Raw genomic sequence first — 22,326 nt, 5'->3', positions numbered from 1 at the left:
TGATGTTATATGGTGAACTAGTGATAATTGGCAATGTATTAAGGAATGAACTTATATATGTGATGAAGGATGATGATTTTGTTGTTTAGTTGAGTAATTTGTATATGGGATTGTGCATATGAGAGTATAATTGATTAATCTAGGAGGTGGAGGTTTTTGGCATTCTAAAGTGGTATGTTGGGGTGTGGGTATTGAGTTTGTTGTGGTAAAAATGGAGGTTTGAGGTTTTGAATAAAAACTTGATTTTTAACAAACTTCGGCAGTCCATAACTCGAGCCTCAAATTTTGGACAAAAATGAAGTTTGTTTCAAATCAAAGAGGGTTTTACAAGCTTCAAAACGATATAAATTTTACAGAAAACCGAATTTTGTAGAGAAAGTTATGGACGCCAGAAATCTGGTACAAAAACTGAAAATTTTTAAAATACAGCAGAACCAGAATTTCTGGTGTGTGCCTACGCACACTGATGTGCGCACGCACCCAGCAGTAGCAACAACTTCAATTGTGCCAACGCACGCTTTTGTGCGCACGCACACCTGGTGTTTTACAGAAAATGTGCATATGCATGCCATGGTGCACACGCACGCACTGAGGGATGCTTTCTGCTGGTGGCGCTCGCATAGGTGAGGCGCACGCACACTAAGTAGTTCCTGGTTGGTGTGCACACGCACAATTGTGTGCGTCTGCACACACTCTATTTTTGCCACTTGTATTTTATGATTCAGATATGATTTCAAATCTCTAAATCTCTATTTTTATTCTTTTAACGCTAGATCTTATTAGTAAGCTTAGTGATAAGTTGGAGTTAGGAAATTAAGGTAACTTGGAGGTGAAGTAAAGTTGAAAAGGTGATGATTTAGGTATGAGAAGATAGGTGGCATACATATATATGTATATATATCTTTTAAATTATGAAACTGGCTAATGAAAGGAATAAATATTACATCTGAGCACTCTTTCTCGAAAGAGTGACCCCAAGAGATGGTGGAAGGTGAGGATCCCCTTCTTTGTTCCTCTTAGTATTGTAAAATCGCCCCCAGCGAGATGGTGGGAGGTTAGGATTCCCTCCTTTGTTCCTCCTGGGCATATGAGAACGTATCTCCTAGATAAACGCAAGGGTTGTGGTTCCGCCCCACTTGCTCCAGGTTGGTTAGTATAGAGGCTCCCCGGGTAGACACAAGGGTTGTGATTTTGCCTCACTTACTCTGGGTTATGATAAACTATGTAAAAAGATGCAAACATAGGAGATGTTTATGAATGAATATGAATGATGATCTGAGATACGAGTTTCCCTAGGTAAAGAACCGTGGCTTGCCACCACGTGTTCCAAGTTGAAACTCGATACTATGTTGATCCTACGTCGTAAGGGTGACCGGACACATATAAATTCGCGGGAATAGTAGCCCCCATTGAGCAAAGTTTTATATATGAAAGTATGAGTTATGAATGATATGAGAAAAAAGCTATGCATAAACTTATGGGGATGCGCGACGGGGGACAGTCCAAGGGTTTCAGACTTGTCGGGTTGGCTTGATAACCGACAGATGAGCCTCATCAGGTATAAGATAGGCATGCATCATGTGCATCTTGTTTGAATTGTTTGATTGTGCATTAACTGGAAATGCCTAACTGCTTATAACATGCTATTTGATATACTTGCTATATGTACTATTTGTATTCTACCTGTGTTTGCTTTTGTTTGCTTGTTTGTCTCTGTAATATCATCAGAGATGGAGGAACGGAGGAAAGGCGGAGAGATTTAGGAACCTAGTTCAGTTTTAGTTAGATTTTAAGGAATCGGTTTAGTTTAGAAAGCCTTAGAAAACCACCTTACTTTATAGCTTCCGTTTTAGTTCTTTAGGTTTATAATCTTACTGTCGGCATTCTAGGATTGCCTCTGACATTTCCAAGACCTTATATTTTATGTGCGTGGCACCTTTACCATGCTGAGAACCTCCGGTTCTCATTCCATGCTATATTATTGTTTTTCAGATGCAGGTCGAGAGGCACTTCGGTAGGCACTTCGGTAGGCATCTGAAGTTTCTACGGCGAAGTGGTTTACCCTTGGGATTCCTTTTTGTTATTTTGATATATGTATATATGTATACGTGTATAGTTTCTCCTCTTATGTATAAAAATGCTTTATCTATGTACCTCTTAGAGATTTTATGGAGAACCAGGATTATGAGATTTTATGGAGAACCAGGATTATGTATGTGCATTTTTGGACTTGGGTATATATATATATTCTCTGGCCAGCCTTAACTTCGCAGGCTGAGTTAGGGGCTTGTAACCTTATATTCTTGACTCTCTGTTCCTATTTTATGTTTAGTCATGCCTTTAAATCTTAGTTTCTTCCCACGCAAGTAATCACGTTTTCCTGAGCGTTGTACTTTTATATTTTGCGATTTTTGCTTTACCTTTTATTCAGGGCTCCTCGTATATTAAATCATTTCAATTATTATACTATATATATTTTATTGTAGAGGTCGTAGCGCCTCGCCACCTCTGTTTTACATCCTAGGTGTAAAGTTTTGTGTGGTCGGGTGTTACAAATTCAATGGAACAGTACAACAGTATTGGCCTCCATAAAGATCTTCTATTCTGATATTTGGTTCAGGGTTTTTTTCCCTAAACTTCTTGATTTTCTATTTTTTTTATCATTTTTATTTCTATTAGACAATTTTATGGCTATTCATATTGGGGTGAAACAGATCTTAGGTTTGTTACGGTGAGTTATATTATTTTTTCATGGTGAGTTGGATTATTTTCTCTCATAATTTATATGTGATTTGCTCGTCATAAGATCTACTGCAATATTGTTGTACCCAGTAGTGTTGACAAGAGTTGGTATTCATCCATAGTTTATATGTTTATATGTTTAGTCAAATTTTCTAATAAATAGTTTCAAGGAAGTGCGTTAGAATTGTTGTAAATGATCCTCTCTAAAATATTTTAAATCTAGTAACATGTAGTTCCAAAACCAATTTATATTTTTAATTATTGTGGGACAGAATTACAGAATAAATAAATAAACAAAATACTAAGATTAAATACAGAAAGAACAAACATGAGAATTTGCAGACTTTCATGTGCATTATGAAATTCAAATGGAACACTTAATTGTGTTGGTTGCAGTGATTCTTACAATCCTGTGCCTAAGGTGATGGAAGGTATGCTTCTTCAAGGGATTATAATGGAGAGTTTGTGTAACAACGCAAATTTTTGAAAATCAAATAATTAGTTATTTGTGATTTGTTTTATTTGTTGATAATTTTACTTGAAAAAAATTATTTTACTAAAGGTAATTAAATAGAGTTTCATGATAATTGAAGTTTAAATTAATTATAATTTTATTATAGTTGAATATTTCACATAATTTTAATAATAAAATAAAAAAATGATATAGTTTAATTTAAAATAAATTCTATTATAATAAATTATGATTTAATTTGAGTTCTTTAATTTTAGAAAATAATCTATCGAGCATGATTAAATTGATTTTATGAATACTTTGGGTTTAAGTTAAATCATATTCTTGTATAATTTTTATAATTGATTATTTTACATGATTTGAAATTAATGTTTCGGTGATAGAAAAATAAATAAAAAATTATATCATTTAATTTGAATAATTAATATTGAGTTTAAACTATATTTTATAAAAATATGATTAGTATATTTATTTTATATTTTAAATTAAAAATAATTAATTAAATTTAATAATATAGTGATAAACAATATTTTTAAATATTTTTAATAAAATACATTTAATTTTAAAATTATTCTATCCTTTAATTTTATTAAAATAACTATTCATATATATCCATATTAATTTATAAAATCTCTAATTTCTAACCCTAACTTTCAAATTGGATCAAAAATCCTAATTCCCAAATTAATTGAGAAACCCTAACCCTGAAACCCTTATTACCCAGCCACCGAAACCCCTTCCCCAAACCCAGCAGCCTAGACGCACACTGAAGAAACGGGAAACAGATAGAGAGAGACCGAAAGAGGAAGCCCGTGAAGTCGCCGCTGAGCAACCGCCGCTGTGTCCTACCTGCGCCGCCGTTCACGCTCGTCGCCGTCCAGCCGTTGGTGCGAGCTCGTTGCCGTCGAGGAGAAGCTGCCGTCGCGTTCTGATCGTCGTCGCGCTCTGCTGCCACGAGGTCGCCGTCGTCGTTGCTTCGAAGGGAGCCGTAGTCATCGCCGTCATAGTCGCCGTCGAGCATGAAGGGTGGAGGAGAGAGAGCTCGCGTCCGAGGCTGAAGAGGAGATGCGGTCTGCGCTGCTGCCAGGGCCCATCGCCATCACCGTCGCAGACATGAGAGGGGGAAAACGAGCAGAACGCGAGGAAGAGGAGGAGTTCTCGTCACTGTTGTGTGCCCAGTCATCACTGCTGCTTCCAATCCCGCCGTTGATGCTGTTGCGACTATCACCATTGAAGCTCGCCAAATCTGCTCCTACTTCTGGTTTCTGGAATCTGAGGAAATGCCACTGCCGCTGCTGTTTGTTGGGTTCAAGATCGTTGCTGCTGTTCTTTCTCTGTTCTGCCTCTGCTTCTAGTTTTGTAGTTTTTGGAGCCTTTGCCGCTGGGAACCAATGTTGGAGCTGCTCTTGATGATTCTGATGCTGCTACGTAGGTTCCGAGATGCTGTGTTGTTGCCAGAGGAAGGGAACTCATAGGAAAAACGTCACCGAGGCTGCTGTTTGGTTTGATTGCGTTGTTAATGCGACACTGAGGTAGGGGATTTATTTTTAACGTTTTAATTTAGAATGCTTACAAAGTTATTTGGATAAGTGCAAATGGTTACATGGTTAATAATTTCTTAATTGACATTAATGACTTGAAATGCATTTGAAATTAGTTAGTTGTTGTGATTATTCTGAGCTGTGACTGAAATTAGATGCTGTTGTGAATAATGATTAATTTAGTATAATTTATTAAAGTGAAATATGCTGAGTTAATTATTCAACGGATAATTGATGAATTGAGTTTGGATTGTTGCTGTGAATGTAATTGGTTTTGTTGTTATGAGAGATTAGTTGGTGAAATTAAGCTTGGATTGAGGTTGTGGAAATGTGATTGGTGTGGTATTAAAACTGATTTTGATTTGAGGCTGTGACTTGTGAATAATGATTTAATTGTTTGAAAGTGACTAATTACTCGAATTCCTGCTTATGCTGATTTCTTGATTTAGTTGTGGAATTGAAATTTAATTGATGATGGTGGATATGGTTGCAAGCTTGTTTGAGAAATTATTGGTTACTGGATATGTTAATTTAACTGGATAATATTGTGTTGAGTGTTGAATTGATTTAAACTTGTGCTCGGTCTGGAATTATTGTGGTGATGGTTTAATTGTGTCTGCTTTCTGATTATCTTAGAGTTGCTGGAAAATTCAGGTTTTTAGCTGATTATGTCAGGTTGGTTGTTATTGTTGACTTAAGGTTAACTAGAGTTGATTTTGAGGACGGTTAAAGGATTAGAGGTTGGTTACTGAAGTATTTTCTTGAAATATGATCTTTAGAATGAAATGGTAACTTTGCTAATAACTAAATAACTTTAAAAATAACTAGAAATATGAAAAGTTGTTGGGATATTAGTTATGAATTCTTGAAGCTGGACTGGTTTACTTTTTAAGAATAATTTATGGAAACTCTGATTTTAATTAATGTTAGGATGTTGGTTGTTAAACTGATTTATGATGAGATGATTATTGAGATTCTGTTGTTATGATACCTGCTGATAAAAGGGCTGAGTTGTTGAGAAAGAGGGAACCCGTAAGGGTGGCTAAGTCCGAATTTTAGGAGAAGTGTTGTCGAAATTTTATAAAAATCTGAGGTTTCATGTGAAAAGTCATTTTAGAAGATTTGAACTTGGAAAATTATATTATTTGAGTTTTATTTAGATGAGAAAAGAATTATACTATTTTGAATTTGAATTACCAAGGAAAGGTTTATGTTTCAAGTTTGAATTATTTAAGAAAGGAATTATGTTTTGAATTCAATTTAACATGAAAAGAGTTATGTTTTGGGCCTGAAATAAAGGATTACTTTTCAGGAGTTTGGTGAATTTTATAATATTTGAATCCGAATGATAAAGAGAAATGATTTGAGCTAAGATGTTGTAAAAGTGAAAGATGTAAAATTTGTATAATATGATTAAATTTGTATAGTATAATTGAACAGAGAAAGAAAGAGGTACTGCATAAGAATGTGAAAGTAATGTTGAATAATGAGAATGATAATGAATGATGATAATGAGAATGATTATGTGATGATCTGCCGCGTGAAGGCAGTCAGATAAATAGATGGTGGGGCGACCACCGAGAGTGCTTCCTTGGGATACTTAGCTATAATGCTATTTTGTAAGTCAGAGGACTCTTACAGAGATATCGAGAAAACACATAACTAGCATATGCTCCTGTAAGTCAAAGGACTCTTACAGCGAGTGTGTTGGGCAGATATAAGTTAACTAGCTCCACCATGCAAGTCAAAGGACTCTTGCAGTGGGTTGCTTGGGTTGCTAGTGCCGCCCTGCAAGTCAAAGGATTCTTGCAGTGGTTTGCCTCACAAGTCAAAGGACTCTTGCGAGGGGCATTGCCAACAGGGAAGCGTTACCTGGTCAAAGGACTCCGGGTAACGTCGGGAGCGGGTATGTAACCGACAAATGAGCTCATTACCTGCACTAGGGCTAGTCATGCATCATCCTTTTTTGCGCATTTGCATTTGATTGGATTTGCTCGTTGTACTTCCCTGTGATTGTGATGTTTGTTTTGCTGTGACTTGTTTGTATGCTGAGTTGAATCCCCTGTTTGGACTATTAGTTTGTGAATGTATTAAACTAATTAAGAATTGACGTTTTGATTGAGAATTAATTATGTGACTGAGAGATGGTTAATGTGACTAGTTTTATATTTAGAATGTGTTTTCAGTTTAGAGATTTTGAAAGACGTAATTAATTAGCTAAAGTAAAACTAAGAGCATTTTTAAAAAGTTTTGATAAAGATATAGTTTCCTTGGGTATGTTAATTATTTGCATTCTATTTCATTACTTTTACGACATTCTCATTTCCCTACTGAGAACGTGTGGTTTGTTCTCACCCCAAAATTTTCCACCCCTTCCAGTGACACAGATTTGAAGACTCACTTTGAAGCTGCAGGCGATTATAAAACTTATTTATGAGTTAAGTTTATAAGTTGCGTTGTTTTCATAGAGTTCCCTCGCCCTTGTTACTTTAGTTTTTATTTTATACAGAGGGATAGGAGTTGTACCTGAGTTTCATTTGAATTCTTTCGTATAATATTTATTATTATTAATAACTGTGATTATTATTGCTTGTTGATCTTTGACATGATTTTAATAAAAAAAAAACAAAATTTTCTGGCTTTTTATTAAAAACTGAAATGCGATATCAAACTAAAGGCTCAATATTAAATAGTTAATAAAGAAAACAGGTTAGTAACGCGTTACTTTTGGTACGATCATGACGTACTGGAAGTTGGGTCGTTACAGTTTGTATCCAAGCTTATGGTATGTAGCTGAACATTGGATTGACTTTGCACATGCTCGTGTTGGTTTGATTAACTTTTACCATTTGGAAAGCTATAGCATTTGAAACTGTTAAAAAGTGTTTAGTTGGTGAAGAATTTCTTGAAGTAACATCACAAGCACAAAAGATGTAAGTCAATTGCATTCTTGTAGTTGTATCTTAGCAAATTATCACAAAAATGGCAAAGAAATAAGATTTTTTCCAACAAATGTACTTTGATAAGATATTAATAAATTGAAAGCTTTCAACCTATTTTTATAGGGCCCCGCTACACATACAAGCAAATAACGCATACAATCCTTACAAGTTGGTCCAACTCAGGTTTAATCCACGCGTACTCCCTCCCTTTAAATGGAGCGTCAATTTCACGCGCGTCACTCGAACGATTACGCTTCGAAAAAACCGCTCGTTATGGCTCACTCTTCCTCTTCTCCTTTAAAGATAACACAAATCCTCAAATTTCGAGTAACATTCCAAACTGAAGAGACATTTGAACTCGTCGCGAATAATAGCAGAAACCATCAACAAAATATTATTCAAGGTACGTTATTGTTTTACTCATCTTGTACATTTTCCACATTTCTGTTTCTGATTTCGAAATCGAAGAACTATGTTTTACTGTTCTTCTATGTTCTTCTAGGTTTTATTGATCTTCTTGTTCTAAGAAATTGAACACATGGTGTAAATATATTTGATCCAATTATAAGTAAATTTTTTTTCTATAATTAAACTCTCTCTGGTGTATTCAAAATGTCTGATTTATAGGTACTATAATATGAAGTGGTGATCCAGATAGATTGGAACCCATATATGACGGTCTGCATAGAGATCCCAAACACAGACTATAAATACACCCGATAAAAAATTAAATTTACACCTCTGCTGCAGATTTTAGCCCAACACTATCTGAAAGCTACTTGTTGTCCACAAGTCCAAAATTAATTAAACTCTCTCTAGTGTATTCAAAATGTCTGATTTACAGGTACTATAATATGAAGTGGTGATCCAGATAGATTGGAACCCATATATGACGGTCTGCATAGAGATCTGCATAATACACCCAAACACAGACTATAAATACACCCGATAAAAAATTAAATTTACACCTCTGCTGCAGATTTTAGAAGTGGTGATCCAGATAGATTGGAACCCATATATGACGGTCTGCATAGAGATCTGCATAATACACCCAAACACAGACTATAAATACACCCGATAAAAAATTAAATTTACACCTCTGCTGCAGATTTTAACCCAACACTACCTGAAAGCCACTTGTTGTCCACAAGACCAAAATTAATTAAACTCTCTCTAGTGTATTCAAAATTTCTGATTTACAGGTACTATAATATGAAGTGGTGATCCAGATAGATTGGAACCCATATATGACGGTCTGCATAGAGATCTGCATAATACACCCAAACACAGACTATAAATACACCCGATAAAAAATTAAATTTACACCTCTGCTGCAGATTTTAACCCAACACTACTTGAAAGCCACTTGTTGTCCACAAGATCAAAATTAATTAAACTCTCTCTGGTGTATTCAAAATGTCTGATTTACAGGTACTATAATATGAAGTGGTGATCCAGATATATTGGAACCTATATATGACGGTCTGCATAGAGATCTGCATAATACACCCAAACACAGACTATAAATACACCCGATAAAAAATTAAATTTACACCTCTGCTGCAGATTTTAACCCAACACTACCTGAAAGCCACTTGTTGTCCACAAGACCAAAATTAATTAAACTCTCTCTGGTGTATTCAAAATGTCTGATTTACAGGTACTATAATATGAAGTGGTGATCCAGATAGATTGGAACCCATATATGACGGTCTGCATAGAGATCTGCATAATACACCCAAACACAGACTATAAATACACCCGATAAAAAATTAAATTTACACCCCTGCTGCAGATTTTAACCCAACACTACCTGAAAGCCACTTGTTGTCCACAAGTCCAAAGTTAATTAAACTCTCTCTGGTGTATTCAAAATGTCTGATTTACAGGTACTATAATATGAAGTGGTGATCAGATAGATTGAAACCCATATATGACGGTCTGCATAGAGATCTGCATAATACACCCAAACACAGACTATAAATACACCTGATAAAAAATTAAATTTACACCCCTGCTGCAGATTTTAACCCAACACTACATGAAAGCCACTTGTTGTCCACAAGACCAAAGTTTAGCAGAAAATCATTCCAATTCCTATCAAATGAGTCTTTGCTATGAGAGTTTCATTTTCCCTCTCTGCTACATGTAATCAATTGATTCTTAATCTCGTTTTCCTTTCTATTTGTGTTCCGAACTCTTGTAGAAAAACCTGCAACCTTGGTATAGTTCCTGTAAAATTTTCCAGCATCTTCAAGGGTGGTAAAGGTCATTCCAACCTTCGGAATAAACTGGTCATCAACAACAGAGAGGTTGCAGAATACACCATGTCAAAAACTATAATACACCATGTCAAAACGAAGCTGGAGTTACAGAGAGAAAAACTAACGTCAATGACGAAGAACAAACCAATGAGAAAGGAGAGGAAAAGAACGATCGAAAAATCAGGGGAAGAAGCGCGAGAAGAAGAACGATGAAATTTGAAAAGAAAGAAAACAAAGAAGGAAACAAATCTTTTAAATTTGGTAGTTATACAAACGCGAGATCTTTGTATAGCGCGTGTAAGTGACGTAGAAGTTGCAGCGCGTTTTAGTGGATTAGGCGTTAATGAACTTGTAATAGTTACAAGCCCTAATCGCTTGTATACTAAGCTTTTCTCATTTTTATATATCTAATGTGCTGAATGTAAATTTCTTCTTAAGATTCCACTAATGGGAGCAAAATTTTGGGACACGGAGATTGGAGTTCATGGAAATGGCAATCCATTGGGAAGCTTGATCTGTATATTACAGCTGCTGGGATAAATCCTAAAGGGTACATGTGCAACATTTTCCATTTATTATTTCTTTCAAACTGTTCAAATATTGATAAAATTAATAGCTCTAAGATGTTTGTGTTAAAATATCCAAGTTTTTGGTTTAAAAGTTATGATGAATAATACTTAAAAAGCATTTTTTGATCGAAGTTCGTGCCCTGGGATGATTCTGTCGCTGTGAATGACATTGTTGCTGGGCTAAAAGGATTCAGAGATGATGATGTGAAGCCATTTTCTTCTGGTTTGAATGCAGCTGAGACTCAGGTTTGTTTGTAGATAGAAATAATTTGATTCTTTTTCTTGTTAATGTAGGAATATATACAAGTAACTTAGCAAGGTAGTGAACTTAAATCTAACGCCATTGACATGAATACATGATTTTATTGCATTGATCTTGATTAGAACGAAAGTAGAGGATTTTCTGCTCTCTATTCGATGTATGTCTGATTGCGAATCAAAATAATTTAACTAACAACGTAAGCAATAAGTTCTTTTTCTAGCTAGGTTTATATTCCCTGGCTAGCGTTAATTAGAACTAGATATTTAGCATTAGAAGAGGGCTATAGAGCTAGCGTTAATTTTTTTTTTCATTGACTTTACATTATTATTGAGGAACCTTCAACATGGGATAGTAGTAGTTAATTACTTTTGGTAGTAGTTATTGTGTATACTTAATTCAATAAAGCACCTCTTCTTATATTATGTTAATTTGTTTGACAAATTAAAATTAAATCTTTCAATCAATCAGTATCTTCTGTTTTTAAAAAGGTAAGTTAATTTCAAGATTTGAAAAGATTACAAATAAGATAAATTAAATAAAATAGTGACAAGAAAAAAAAGATAATCAAATCTCAGGCTTAAAATTGATTTCATAGAGATAATCAATTCTTAAGAAGAAATTTACAATCAGCACATTAGATATATATAAAATAGGTTGAAAGCTTCAATTTATTAATATCTTATCAAAGTACATTTGTTGGAAAAAATCTTATTTCTTTGCCATTTTTGTGATAATTTGCTAAGATACAACTACAAGAATGCAATTGACTTACATCTTTTGTGCTTGTGATGTTACTTCAAGAAATTCTTCACCAACTAAACACTTTTTAACAGTTTCAAATGTTATAGCTTTCCAAATGGTAAAAGTTAATCAAACTAACACGAGCATGTGCAAAGTCGATCCAATGTTCAGCTACTTACCATAAGCTTGGATGCAAACCCTCCATTATAATCCCTTGAAAAAGGCACACCTTCCATCACCCTAGGCACATGATTGTAAGAATCACTGCAACCAACACAACTAAGTGTTCAAGTTGAATTTCATAATGCACATGAAGGTCTGCAAATTCTCATGTTTGTTTTTTTTGTATTTAATCTTGGTATTTTGTTTATTTATTCATTCTGCAATTCTACCCCACAAGATTGAAAAATGTAAACTGGTTTTGGAACTACATGTTACTAGATTTAAAATATTTTAGAGAGGGTCATCTACAACAATTCTAACGCACTTCCCTAAAACTATTTATAAGAAAATTTGACTAAACATATAAACTATGGATGAATACCAACTCTTGTCAAGACTACTGAGTACAACAATATTGCAGTAGACCTTATGACGAGCGAATCACATGCATTATGAGAGAAAATAATTTAACTTCACTGTGAAAAAATAATCCAACTCACTGTAACGAACTTAAGATATGTTTCACCCTCAATATGAATAGTCGCAGAACTGTCTAACAGAAATAAAAATAATAACAAAAATAGAAAATCAATAAGTTTAAGGGAAAAAAAACCTAAACCAAATATCAGAATAGAAGACCTTTATGGAGGCTAATATTGTTGTACTGTTCCATTGAATTCACTCTCAAGTAATATACATTTAATCTTCCTCGAGGCTAATACTCTCTAATTAGTAATTTCTATAGTTTTATAATCAACACCCTTCCACAGTGTTGACTAGTTACTATAAATTGCATTGTAAATAGGCTTGTTGTTTCATATTTAGAATGTCAAACAAATAAACTTTAGAATTAAAAGAAAACATAAAAACATGTAATTGATTCTTCCAACTGTAATAAAGATAATTTTATCAACCATTCCAGCCAAAAAGAAGAAAAAACTAATAAAGTTCATTTGGGATCTATCTGTCATAGTTCCCACAATTAGCAAATTAGGCTAAAAATGATTAAAGAAAAACAGAATTAAACAATAAATCAAAGCTTGACAATTGCCATGCATAATTTCTCGTCAACTCGGAATGACCAAACTTGAACAACATCATCCTTTTCTAGATTGTTAGCCTTTGCAACTTTGACCTAATTTGACATCAGAATATAGGATATGCTTACTTTCTATGACAATAGGCCCTTGTGCATGAGTTGACTTTGATTAAGTGGCTCATGCACAAGGGCCTATTGTCATAGAAAGTAAGCATATCCTATATTCTGAGGTCAAATTGGGTCAAAGTTGCAAAGGCTAACAATCTAAAAAAAGGATGATGTTGTTCAAGTTTGGTCATTCCGAGTTGACGAGAAATTATGCATGGCAATTGTCAAGCTTTGATTTATTGTTTAATTCTGTTTTCTTTAATCATTTTTAGTCTAATTTGCTAATTGTGGGAACTATGTCAGATAGATCCTAAATGAACTTTGTTAGTTTTTTCTTTTTTTGGCTGGAATGGTTGATAAAATTATCTTTATTACAAGTGGAAGAATCAATTACATGTTTTTATGTTTCTTTTAATTCTAAAGTTTATTTGTTTTACATTCTAAATATGAAGCGACAAGCCTATTTACAATGCAATTTATAATAACTAGTCACCACTGAGGAAGGGTGTTGATTATAAAACTATAGAAATTACTAATTAAAGAGTATTGGCCTTGAGGAAGATTAAATGTATATTATTGAGAGTGAATTCAATGGAACAGTACAGCGGTATTGGCCTCCATAAAGGTCTTCTATTCTGATATTTAGTTTAGGTTTTATTTTTCTAAACTTCTTAATTTTCTATTTTTCTATCATTTTTATTTTTGTTAGACAGTTTTATGACTATTCATATTGGGTGAAACAGATGTTAATGTTTGTTACGGTGAGTTGGATTATTCTCTCTCATAATCTATATGTGATTCGCTCGTCATAAAGTCCATTGCAATATTACTCAGTTCTCCTGACAAGAGTTAGTATTCATCCATAGTTCACATGTTTACTCAAATTTTCTAATAAATAGTTTCAGGGAAGTGCGTTAGAATTGTTGTAGATGACCCTCTCTAAAATATTTTAAATCTAGTATAAGTAGTTCCCAAACCATTTTAAATTTTTCAATATTGTGGAACAGAATTGCAGAATAAACAAAATATTAAGATTAAATACAAAAAGAACAAACATGAGAATGACCTTCATGTGCATTATGAAATTCAACTGGAACACTTTATTTCTTTGCTTTATATGAGCTTTGGTTGTTGCTTGGGTACAAATGTTGTCTTGCCATGTAATGTACTCTCTTGCTGCTAATCTTCATTCCATGAGTAATGGAAATTGATGAATTATTGCTGTTATATAGGCCATGTAATTGCAGTGCTAGTGAGGGAGAACCATCAAGTAGTGCTGCCCAGGCAACCATTCAAGGACACACTGTAGTTGAAGCTCTATGAGGAAGAAAAACACTGAAATTGATGAACTGTGTATATATTACCATTAATAAATGCATTTAAAATTCAGAACTAAACAAGCCTCCCCCCTCCCTTTCTTTTCTCTCTCTCCAAGATAATAGCCCTAATATCATTACAAGGTTGAAATATAATCATACTATTAATGTATGTACTTATAAGCCCCCCTAATGCCATGTCATTTATATACTTGCATTATGTAGCACTGTAGCATACTATACAAGCTGTACTGTTATTTTAATATGAATTTTGAAGTGATCACATAAATTGACATGAGCCACAATTTAAGGTCGGGATGTAACAATGATTAGGGGTGACAAAGCAGGCCGTTCCGCCCCAGCCCGCCCCGCCAACTAAAATGGGTTCAAAATGCTAGTCTGCGCCGCTTTATGGCGGATTGGCGGGCTAGTCCGCTTGACTCTTTTTTTTCTTTGAAAAATAAAATTCATTAAAATTAATTAAAAAATAATAATTAAAAAATCAAATACAAATAAAAATAGTCAAATTATAATATAATTTTTTTACTATTTTCTTTTAATTTTTAACTTCAATAAATTATTCAAAATAATATTTGTCAATAGAATCATTTTTATTTTAAAAAATAAGTCACATAATTTGAGTATATATACAAAATTGTAAAATAAAATAAATAAAGTTAATAACTAAAAGAAGAATAAAAATAAAAAATGAAAAAAAATGTTTAAAAATTCTATAATTATTAATTTTATAATAATAATCACTCTTTTATTTAATAAAAAAAAGAAAAATAAAAATCTTCGGATCGGCCCGCCTCGCCCCGCCAAAAATTGCCAATTTGGCAGTGCGGGTTTGGCGGGTTTTTTTTTTTAATTTAGCGGGCTACAAATCCTAACCCGACCCGCCTTTTTTAGTGGGTTTAGCGGATCGGCCCGACGGACTCGATCCGTTTTGCCACCCTTAACAATGATGAGAAAATGTATTAAAAGATTATCATATCGCCTTCATGAAGCTATTATTTGAAGAAAAGATGCTTGCTGCTTTTTCCAAATAAACTTTGACCTTGTCCTGACTTCTGTTCATCCTCGCCAAATAAAATCTGGACCACATAAAGGTCAATGAGCTATCTGTCACGACTCGAAATGAGTCATGACCGGCGCTCAGGAAAATAATTCTATAGTAAGTCTATCATACTCAACTATAAGTTGAATAAATAAATTACAAGTATTTTACAAGTTTTAAAATAAATAGTTATATATTTTTAACAAAAAAATTAAAATAACTAAGAATGGTTGGATCCTGCATGTGACATATGGAGCATATACTTCTAGGAATTCGACAAAAAAATAGGTACTCATTGCAGACTGTTACTCTTGAATAGAAAGTCTCACATAGTCAAATATTTGTTCCTGAAAAATATTTTTAGAAAAACTGGGTGAGTTTTGCAACTCACTGACTACACAATACATCTATAATCGACATGAAACTATACAAATATTATCATCAAATTAATTTTAATTAAAAAAATAGTTGATAATAATAAGTGAATCAATAAGGGAGTTCTTATACAGAAATCAAATAAAAAATCTACACATAGGCGACTCCACCTCTATGGGTAGCCCTTTCCTCTTGTGTGTCCTAACAGAATAACAGATCTAACGTGTGACCTACACATTAGGCTAGCAACACCCCTGCTAGGGTTGGAAGTGAGTCAAGCCAGCTCATGAGCTAGCTCGAGCTCGACTCGTTAATAGCTCGATAAGCTAAGCTCGTAAGCCAGTGAGCCAAGCTTGAGCTTGGAATTGAGCTCATAAATTAAATGAGCTAAGCTTGAGCTTGGATAAGCTCAGCTCATTAGCTCGTGAGCTGACTCGATTATATATATATATATATATATATATATATATATATATATATATATATATGCATTTAATCTATACTTTTAATATTATATACATACCTATGAAATAGTATATATATATATATATATATATATATATATATAGTGATCTTAATTATTTAAAATTTTATATTTATTTTTTACATATAATTTTGATGTAAGACATAAATAAAAAAGTTATAATTTATTGATAGATAACAATATATAAAATTGATCTTTTTGAATATTTTTTAAAATATATAAGTTATAATTTATTGATATAGAATTATAGATTATGTATGAGGTAATGCCCAAATCAGTACCCGAAAGATTGAAACGCTGACATTCCGGTACCTGACTATTGTAATCGACAAAATGGTACCTAGTTAATTTTAAAAACTGACAAACGTGTCCATAAGCTTGCCGGACCAAAGCTCCGGTGAGGACAATGCTTACCTGGACACCAAATTTTGCTGACAAATCATGTTTTATTTGAGTTGTAATTTCTAATTAATTAATTAGTTAGGCTAGGTGGAAATTAGATCAATTGGATTTCAATTTGCCCCAAATCAGAACTCTTTGCCCTAATCCCAAATTAACAAGCTCTGTTATTGCTTGGTGACTTACTGTGACTTAGTGTTTGACTAAGAGTAAAACTGAAAGGTCACGTAAAGAGGGAGAGACGTTGCTCTGGTTACTGGGCGCGAAGAAGAACGAAGACAAGTTGAGAGACATTATCGAAGTCGTAGCGTCAACAATGAGGGGTTGGTAGTGGCATTATCGCGACCCCAGTCTTCGCTAGGAAGCAACCTACAAAGAGGTAAGTTCGCCTTAACTCCATCCTCTCATTTACGTGACTTTTGTCGACAGCATTATGATCATTTTGATTGTTTTATTCATTATATCTTCCCTCTACGATTTTTTAGTTGGATCGTCTAATTACGTTTGTTTATCATCACATGGGTGCCTTGAAAAGGGGTGTTGACAGTAATGTGATATACGACGGGGGTTTAGTAACTGAGATACACAGGGTGAATGTGGAGACATGTAATTTATTCTTCGTTGAGGGGTTATTTCTAGACTTGGGTTACCTTGGATACAATGAGGTGTACTGGCTAGAACCTGGTTTAGACTTAGGTAAGGGTCTTAGAGTGCTTAGGACAGATGCTGAAGTCATGAGAATGTGTGAGAGTGCGATGAAGAATGACAACACTGTCCACCTATATTTTGATCACCCAATTGATGCAAACCCTGAAATCATTGATGAAGAACTCGTGTCTGATGGTAGCAGTGATAGTGTGGTTGAAGTCAATTCAGGTGGTGATAATGTCAAAGAGGTTGAAGTTACTAATAAGGTTGACGGTCAGGCTAATGAGAAGGAGAATGAAGGTGTGAATGAGACCAGTGGTGAGGTTAATGAATTGGACATAGTGTTGAGTGTGGTTGTGAAGGAGAATGTGAATGAGGTTGTAAATGAGGTCACTGTTGATGTTAACGAGTCGAACAAAGGTGAGAATGGTGCAGGGAAAGAAGCTGCGAATGACGGGAATGTGGAGAAAGACACTGAAGGAGCATCAACTCCAGAGAAACCTGCTAAGAAGGTTAGAAAGAGACATCTAAGACCACCACCTAGTGGTTTACCCCGAGAAAGAAGAGCTGACGAGAATGAGGTTCCTGAGAGTAATCCTGCAGAAGCAGAAGCTGTGAATGAACCCAAAGAGGAGACCAATGCTGATGATGTTGCTGATTTGAATAAAGGTTCTGATTTGAATGAAAGCACAGATTCTGTTGTATTCATATGTGGAGAAATCTGAACAAGAGATGGAAGGATAAGGAACTTAAGGCAGCATTTTGGCAATGTGCAAAAGCAACAACCGATCAAGAATTTAATGATTGACGATTGGATTTTTGACGGTTTAGAATTTCTCAAATAAAATCTCGTCGAAGTATAGTCTCTAAACCAACAATAATCCTCTCATACAAAAATTTGTTTGTCACAAGTACAAACCCCTAAAATCTATAAACCGAAGTATTTAAACCTCGGGTCGTTCTCCCTAGGATTTACAATAAAGTGTCTTGTTATTGGTTGTGAGTTATTTTGGGGTTTTAGATGAGAAACATGAATAGTAAATGGTAAGGAAACTTTATTAACAAAATGGTCTTGGCAAGATTTGGTTGTCAAGGGTCTTCATCATTATCACTAGCCACAAGTATGGTAGTTGCAAGGATTAATCCCACTTAGTCATCCTTAAATCAATTAACAAAGGAAAGTCAAGTGAGTTATATCAATCCTAGTCCATAAGTCCTAGCTTTCCACTAATTGGATTAATGAAGGCTAGAGTTAATGGCTATCAACTAGCAATTAATTGGACACTAGTGACTCAAGAAATCCTAAGTTACCTTCTCAAGCCAAGAACATAAAATTCTAGTCTAACATTCTTCCAAGCATTTCATCAAACACTTGGAAGGCATAAAAGGAAAACATAGTAGATCAACAATAAGAATGAAATCTAATCAACATTTATCGAAAGGAATTAACAACAACAATCAAAAGAAACACATTTATTATGAATTACCTTTTATTGAATTGGAAGAAAGTATAAGGAAAAATACTAGATCTACAACGAAATATAAGAGCAACATAAAGGAAATTGCAATAAAAAAATGGAAGAAGAATGAATGTAACAACAAGGAATTGAGAAGATAGAAGTAGAAGAAGATGAATCTAAATCTAAATCTAAGAACTAAACCTAATCCTAATCCTAATTCTAGAGAGAAGTGAGAGCTTCTCTCTCTAGAAACTAACTTCTAGAACTAAAACTATCTATCTAATGATCTAGAATTAGCCTATGGATGTGAATGTGTTAATGTCATGTCAATCCCCTTCAATCCTTGGCTCTTATATGCATTTTGGCGCCAAAGTTGGTTGCTGAAACCTTCCCAAAATCGCCAGGCACGTGTTGCCTTAATGAGGTCATGTGCCATCATCGGCGCGTGCGCGCATGGTACGCGTGCGCGTCCTTGGCCTGTCTCGCAATGTGCGCGCGAGCGCCTTGTGCGCGTGCGCGTGCTTGGCTGACTTTGCTTCTTTGACTTTTTGTGCTTCTCTCCACTTGCATGCTTCCTTCCTTGCTTCTTCTGATCCATGCTTAGCCTATTTCATCCTGAGATTACTAACAAACACATCAAGGCATCTTATGGACTCAAAAGAGGAAATAGAATTCATCAAAATAAGGCTTAAAAAGCATGTTTTTACACTTAAGCACAAATATGGGAGAGATAACAAAACCATGCTAATTCATAGGCTAAATGTGACAAAAGGCTATCAAGATGCTCTAAATTCAATATAAAACAAACCGTCAAATTGGGGTTTGTCAACCTCCCAACACTTAAACCTTAGCATGTCCTCATGCTAAAATAAGAAGGAACTAAAGGGTTATGACATTTATTTGAATGCAACTAAACTATGTGAATCCTATCTAAATGCAACTATCTAAAGCAATTGGAAATGCTTAGTTCAAATAAATCAACTCCCAAGAGAGCATGTGTAAGCACAAGAGCTAGGCTATAGGAACTAAGTCCAAACCACAATTGTATTGAATTATCAAAAAGAGTTCAACTTGCAAGAATATGGATAATATGGGTGAATACATGTGATTGAACTTTTGAACCCTCACCGGATGTGTATCCGCTCTATTCACTCAAGTGTTTAAGGGTTAATTCACTCAATTCTCTTCTAATCATGTTTTCCAAAATTTGATTCTCTTCTAACAATCAACACTTATTCAATGCATGCATACATTCATCATGAGGTCTTCCATTTAGGTTGTAATGGGGTTAGGGTCAAGGTAGGATCATTTATGGTTAAGTGGACTAGGATTGAATCTTTGATTAACATAGACTTTCCCACCTAACCTATTTAATGACCTATACAAATGCAAGCTATTCTAACTACCCATTCTTCACTTTTTCTTACATGCTCATGCATTCTTATTTGATTCATAACACCTATGCATTGATTCCTTTTTATTGACTTCACTTTGGGGCATTTTGTCCCCTCTTTATTATATATTTTTTTTTCTTCTTTTTCATCATCATATTTTTCTTTATTTTTTTTTTCATTTTTTTCTTTTCTTTATATATTTTTTTCTTTTTCTTCCTTCATCTAAATACAAGAACATCAATGCATAAGGTCTCTACATTTAATCAATACATGAATATGTACCCAATTCCTAAACATGAAAGTGTACTACCCCTTTTATCCCATCCAATGTTCCCAAGCCTCACCAACTTGAATAATGAACACTCTCACTAGCCTAGACTAATCAAAGATCCAAACAAGGACTTTTCATTGGTTTTCCGCCTTGGGCTTGTAATGAGCTAAATTGAGAATAAGTTGGTTAAGCATAGGCTCAAATTGGCTAACAAAGGAATATAAAAGGGTTGGCCATTTGGGTAAGTGGCTAATGAAGTGATGGCCTCAATCATATAAATGCATAAATACAAGAAATAAATAGATATATAGAATCAAGCAAATCAAGGATCATAATCATAGAAAGAGAACAATTTCACACAAGAATGGAAAATAAGTGGTTATAGAATGTAACCACATCAATAGGCTCAAGTCTCACAAGCTTGTGTTCTTAATTCAATACATGCTTCACAAGGTATGAAATTCAAGCAAGTTCTCAAAAATTCTCTTTCAATCAATTGGGTTAATGCCCTCTATTTAAGCTTCTTGAAAAAAAATCTCAATATTTGACTAAGCATTGTTGTGATTAAAAAAATCCAAAAAAAAAATTTCTTAGTTCACCCTTCCCTTTTTTCATTCAAAACCAATATCTTATGCAAAAAGGGTGACTAAGTATTTGCAATTCAAAGTATGATTTCTAATCACAATCTCAACTAAAAATAAAGATATGCAAAATGTATAAAGAAAAATCCAACTAAAATATGAAATCTATCATCAAAAACATCTAAGGATATCCATAAGCATCAAAGTATCTAAAATCCAAAATAAATCCAAAATAAGTAGAGGTGCATATACAAAATAAGATAACTAGGCTGAAAAATTCACCGGTTCCCAAATAATGCTACCGGTGCCCTCCCCACACTTAAAATCAAGCATCGTCCTCGATGCTAAACTGGAGGATCGGTGGGAGGTACAACGATAGGCTCTGGCTCTGACTATGGCTGTGGGACCGGCTCCTCCTGAGTCTGTGGCTGCTCTGTAGTGCCAGGGGCGTCCTGCTGAACCGGTGCCTCCGCATCCTCCTCCGGATGATCCTGCTCATCGGAGGCCGGAGAGTCGGGAAGCGGAGGTAGCTCAGCACCCAAATAAATAAGTGCCTGGTCCATCCGATCTAATCGGTGTCTAACATGGCGTCGCTCGCGCTCCAAGAACCGGAATAGGCGCTGAACCAGGAGATAGGTAGGCTCAGGTGCTGCTGGAGGATCTGTAGATGATGAAGGAGCTGCTGTGGAGGATGATGGGGCAGCTGTAGGGTCCGATGGTGAAGGTGTCCCAATGACAGCTCTAGCCCGAGAGCGGCGTCTCGCAGGTGGCCTCTCGTGCACCCAACCACCCCAGGGAATAGTAACCTCCCTGTCATCAGCATCAGGGGGCGGTGGTCGCACATCATCGTCCAGCCATGGGACCTCAGCTAGGGCCGCCATACTGGTGACCAATGTAGGAAATGGCAGTAGGCCACGAATATGCGCCCGCCACATGCACTGTCGGATAAGCCTAGGGAAAGAGACCTCCTTCCCCTCCATAACACACCCAATCAGCAGGAGCATCTCCATAGGGATCTCAGAAAAGTGGGTGGTGGGTAGGACATAGCAAGCGAATATCATCTGCCAAGTCTTGGCCTCACGAGTCAGATGAGTAAATAGCATCCCTTTCGGCTTGGTGTTGTTGGCATCCATAACCCATGTGGCATCTGGTATCCCAATAACAGTCCTGAGTGCCTCATAATCAAAAGTCATGCTGTGTATGGCTAACTCAGCCTGCTGATGGGCACACAGCTCATCGGGGACATGGCGGCACTGTAGCGCCTCCTCAATCGCAGTCTCGGTAATCATAATCTCCCTACCCCTCACCTGAACCGAATCCAAAGTTGGGTGGAAGAAGTTGCAGTAGAATTCCTTCACCCAAGATATATTGATATCACCCAATTCCCGGTCAACAAAGTCAATGCCCAAATCAAGGATCCGACCGGTAATGGACCGTCTCACATCATTAGGTAGAAGTAACTTCTTCTCAATGTTTAGCTTTGTGGTTCGATATCT

The 22,326-nt window shown here is 35.2% G+C and overlaps 1 long non-coding RNA gene across 2 annotated transcripts; it reads left to right on the top strand.

Moving 5' to 3' along the window:
- Positions 1 to 3,907: 3,907 nt before the first annotated feature.
- Positions 3,908 to 14,330, top strand: LOC130961972 (uncharacterized). 2 transcript variants are annotated; one of them, XR_009079673.1, is made up of 5 exons: positions 3,908 to 4,746; positions 7,821 to 8,100; positions 10,400 to 10,511; positions 10,663 to 10,776; positions 14,075 to 14,330. It is a non-coding gene; the product is annotated as an uncharacterized LOC130961972 (long non-coding RNA). The 2 variants fall into 2 exon arrangements; XR_009079672.1 differs by having other exon boundaries at positions 10,400 to 10,776.
- The last annotated feature ends 7,996 nt before the right edge of the window (positions 14,331 to 22,326 follow it).

Source organism: Arachis stenosperma, chromosome 2, assembly GCF_014773155.1.
Source record: "Arachis stenosperma cultivar V10309 chromosome 2, arast.V10309.gnm1.PFL2, whole genome shotgun sequence".
Classification (NCBI taxonomy): domain Eukaryota; kingdom Viridiplantae; phylum Streptophyta; class Magnoliopsida; order Fabales; family Fabaceae; genus Arachis; species Arachis stenosperma.
Note: the sequence above shows the minus strand (reverse complement) of the source record. Positions and strands in the feature narration are given on the sequence as shown.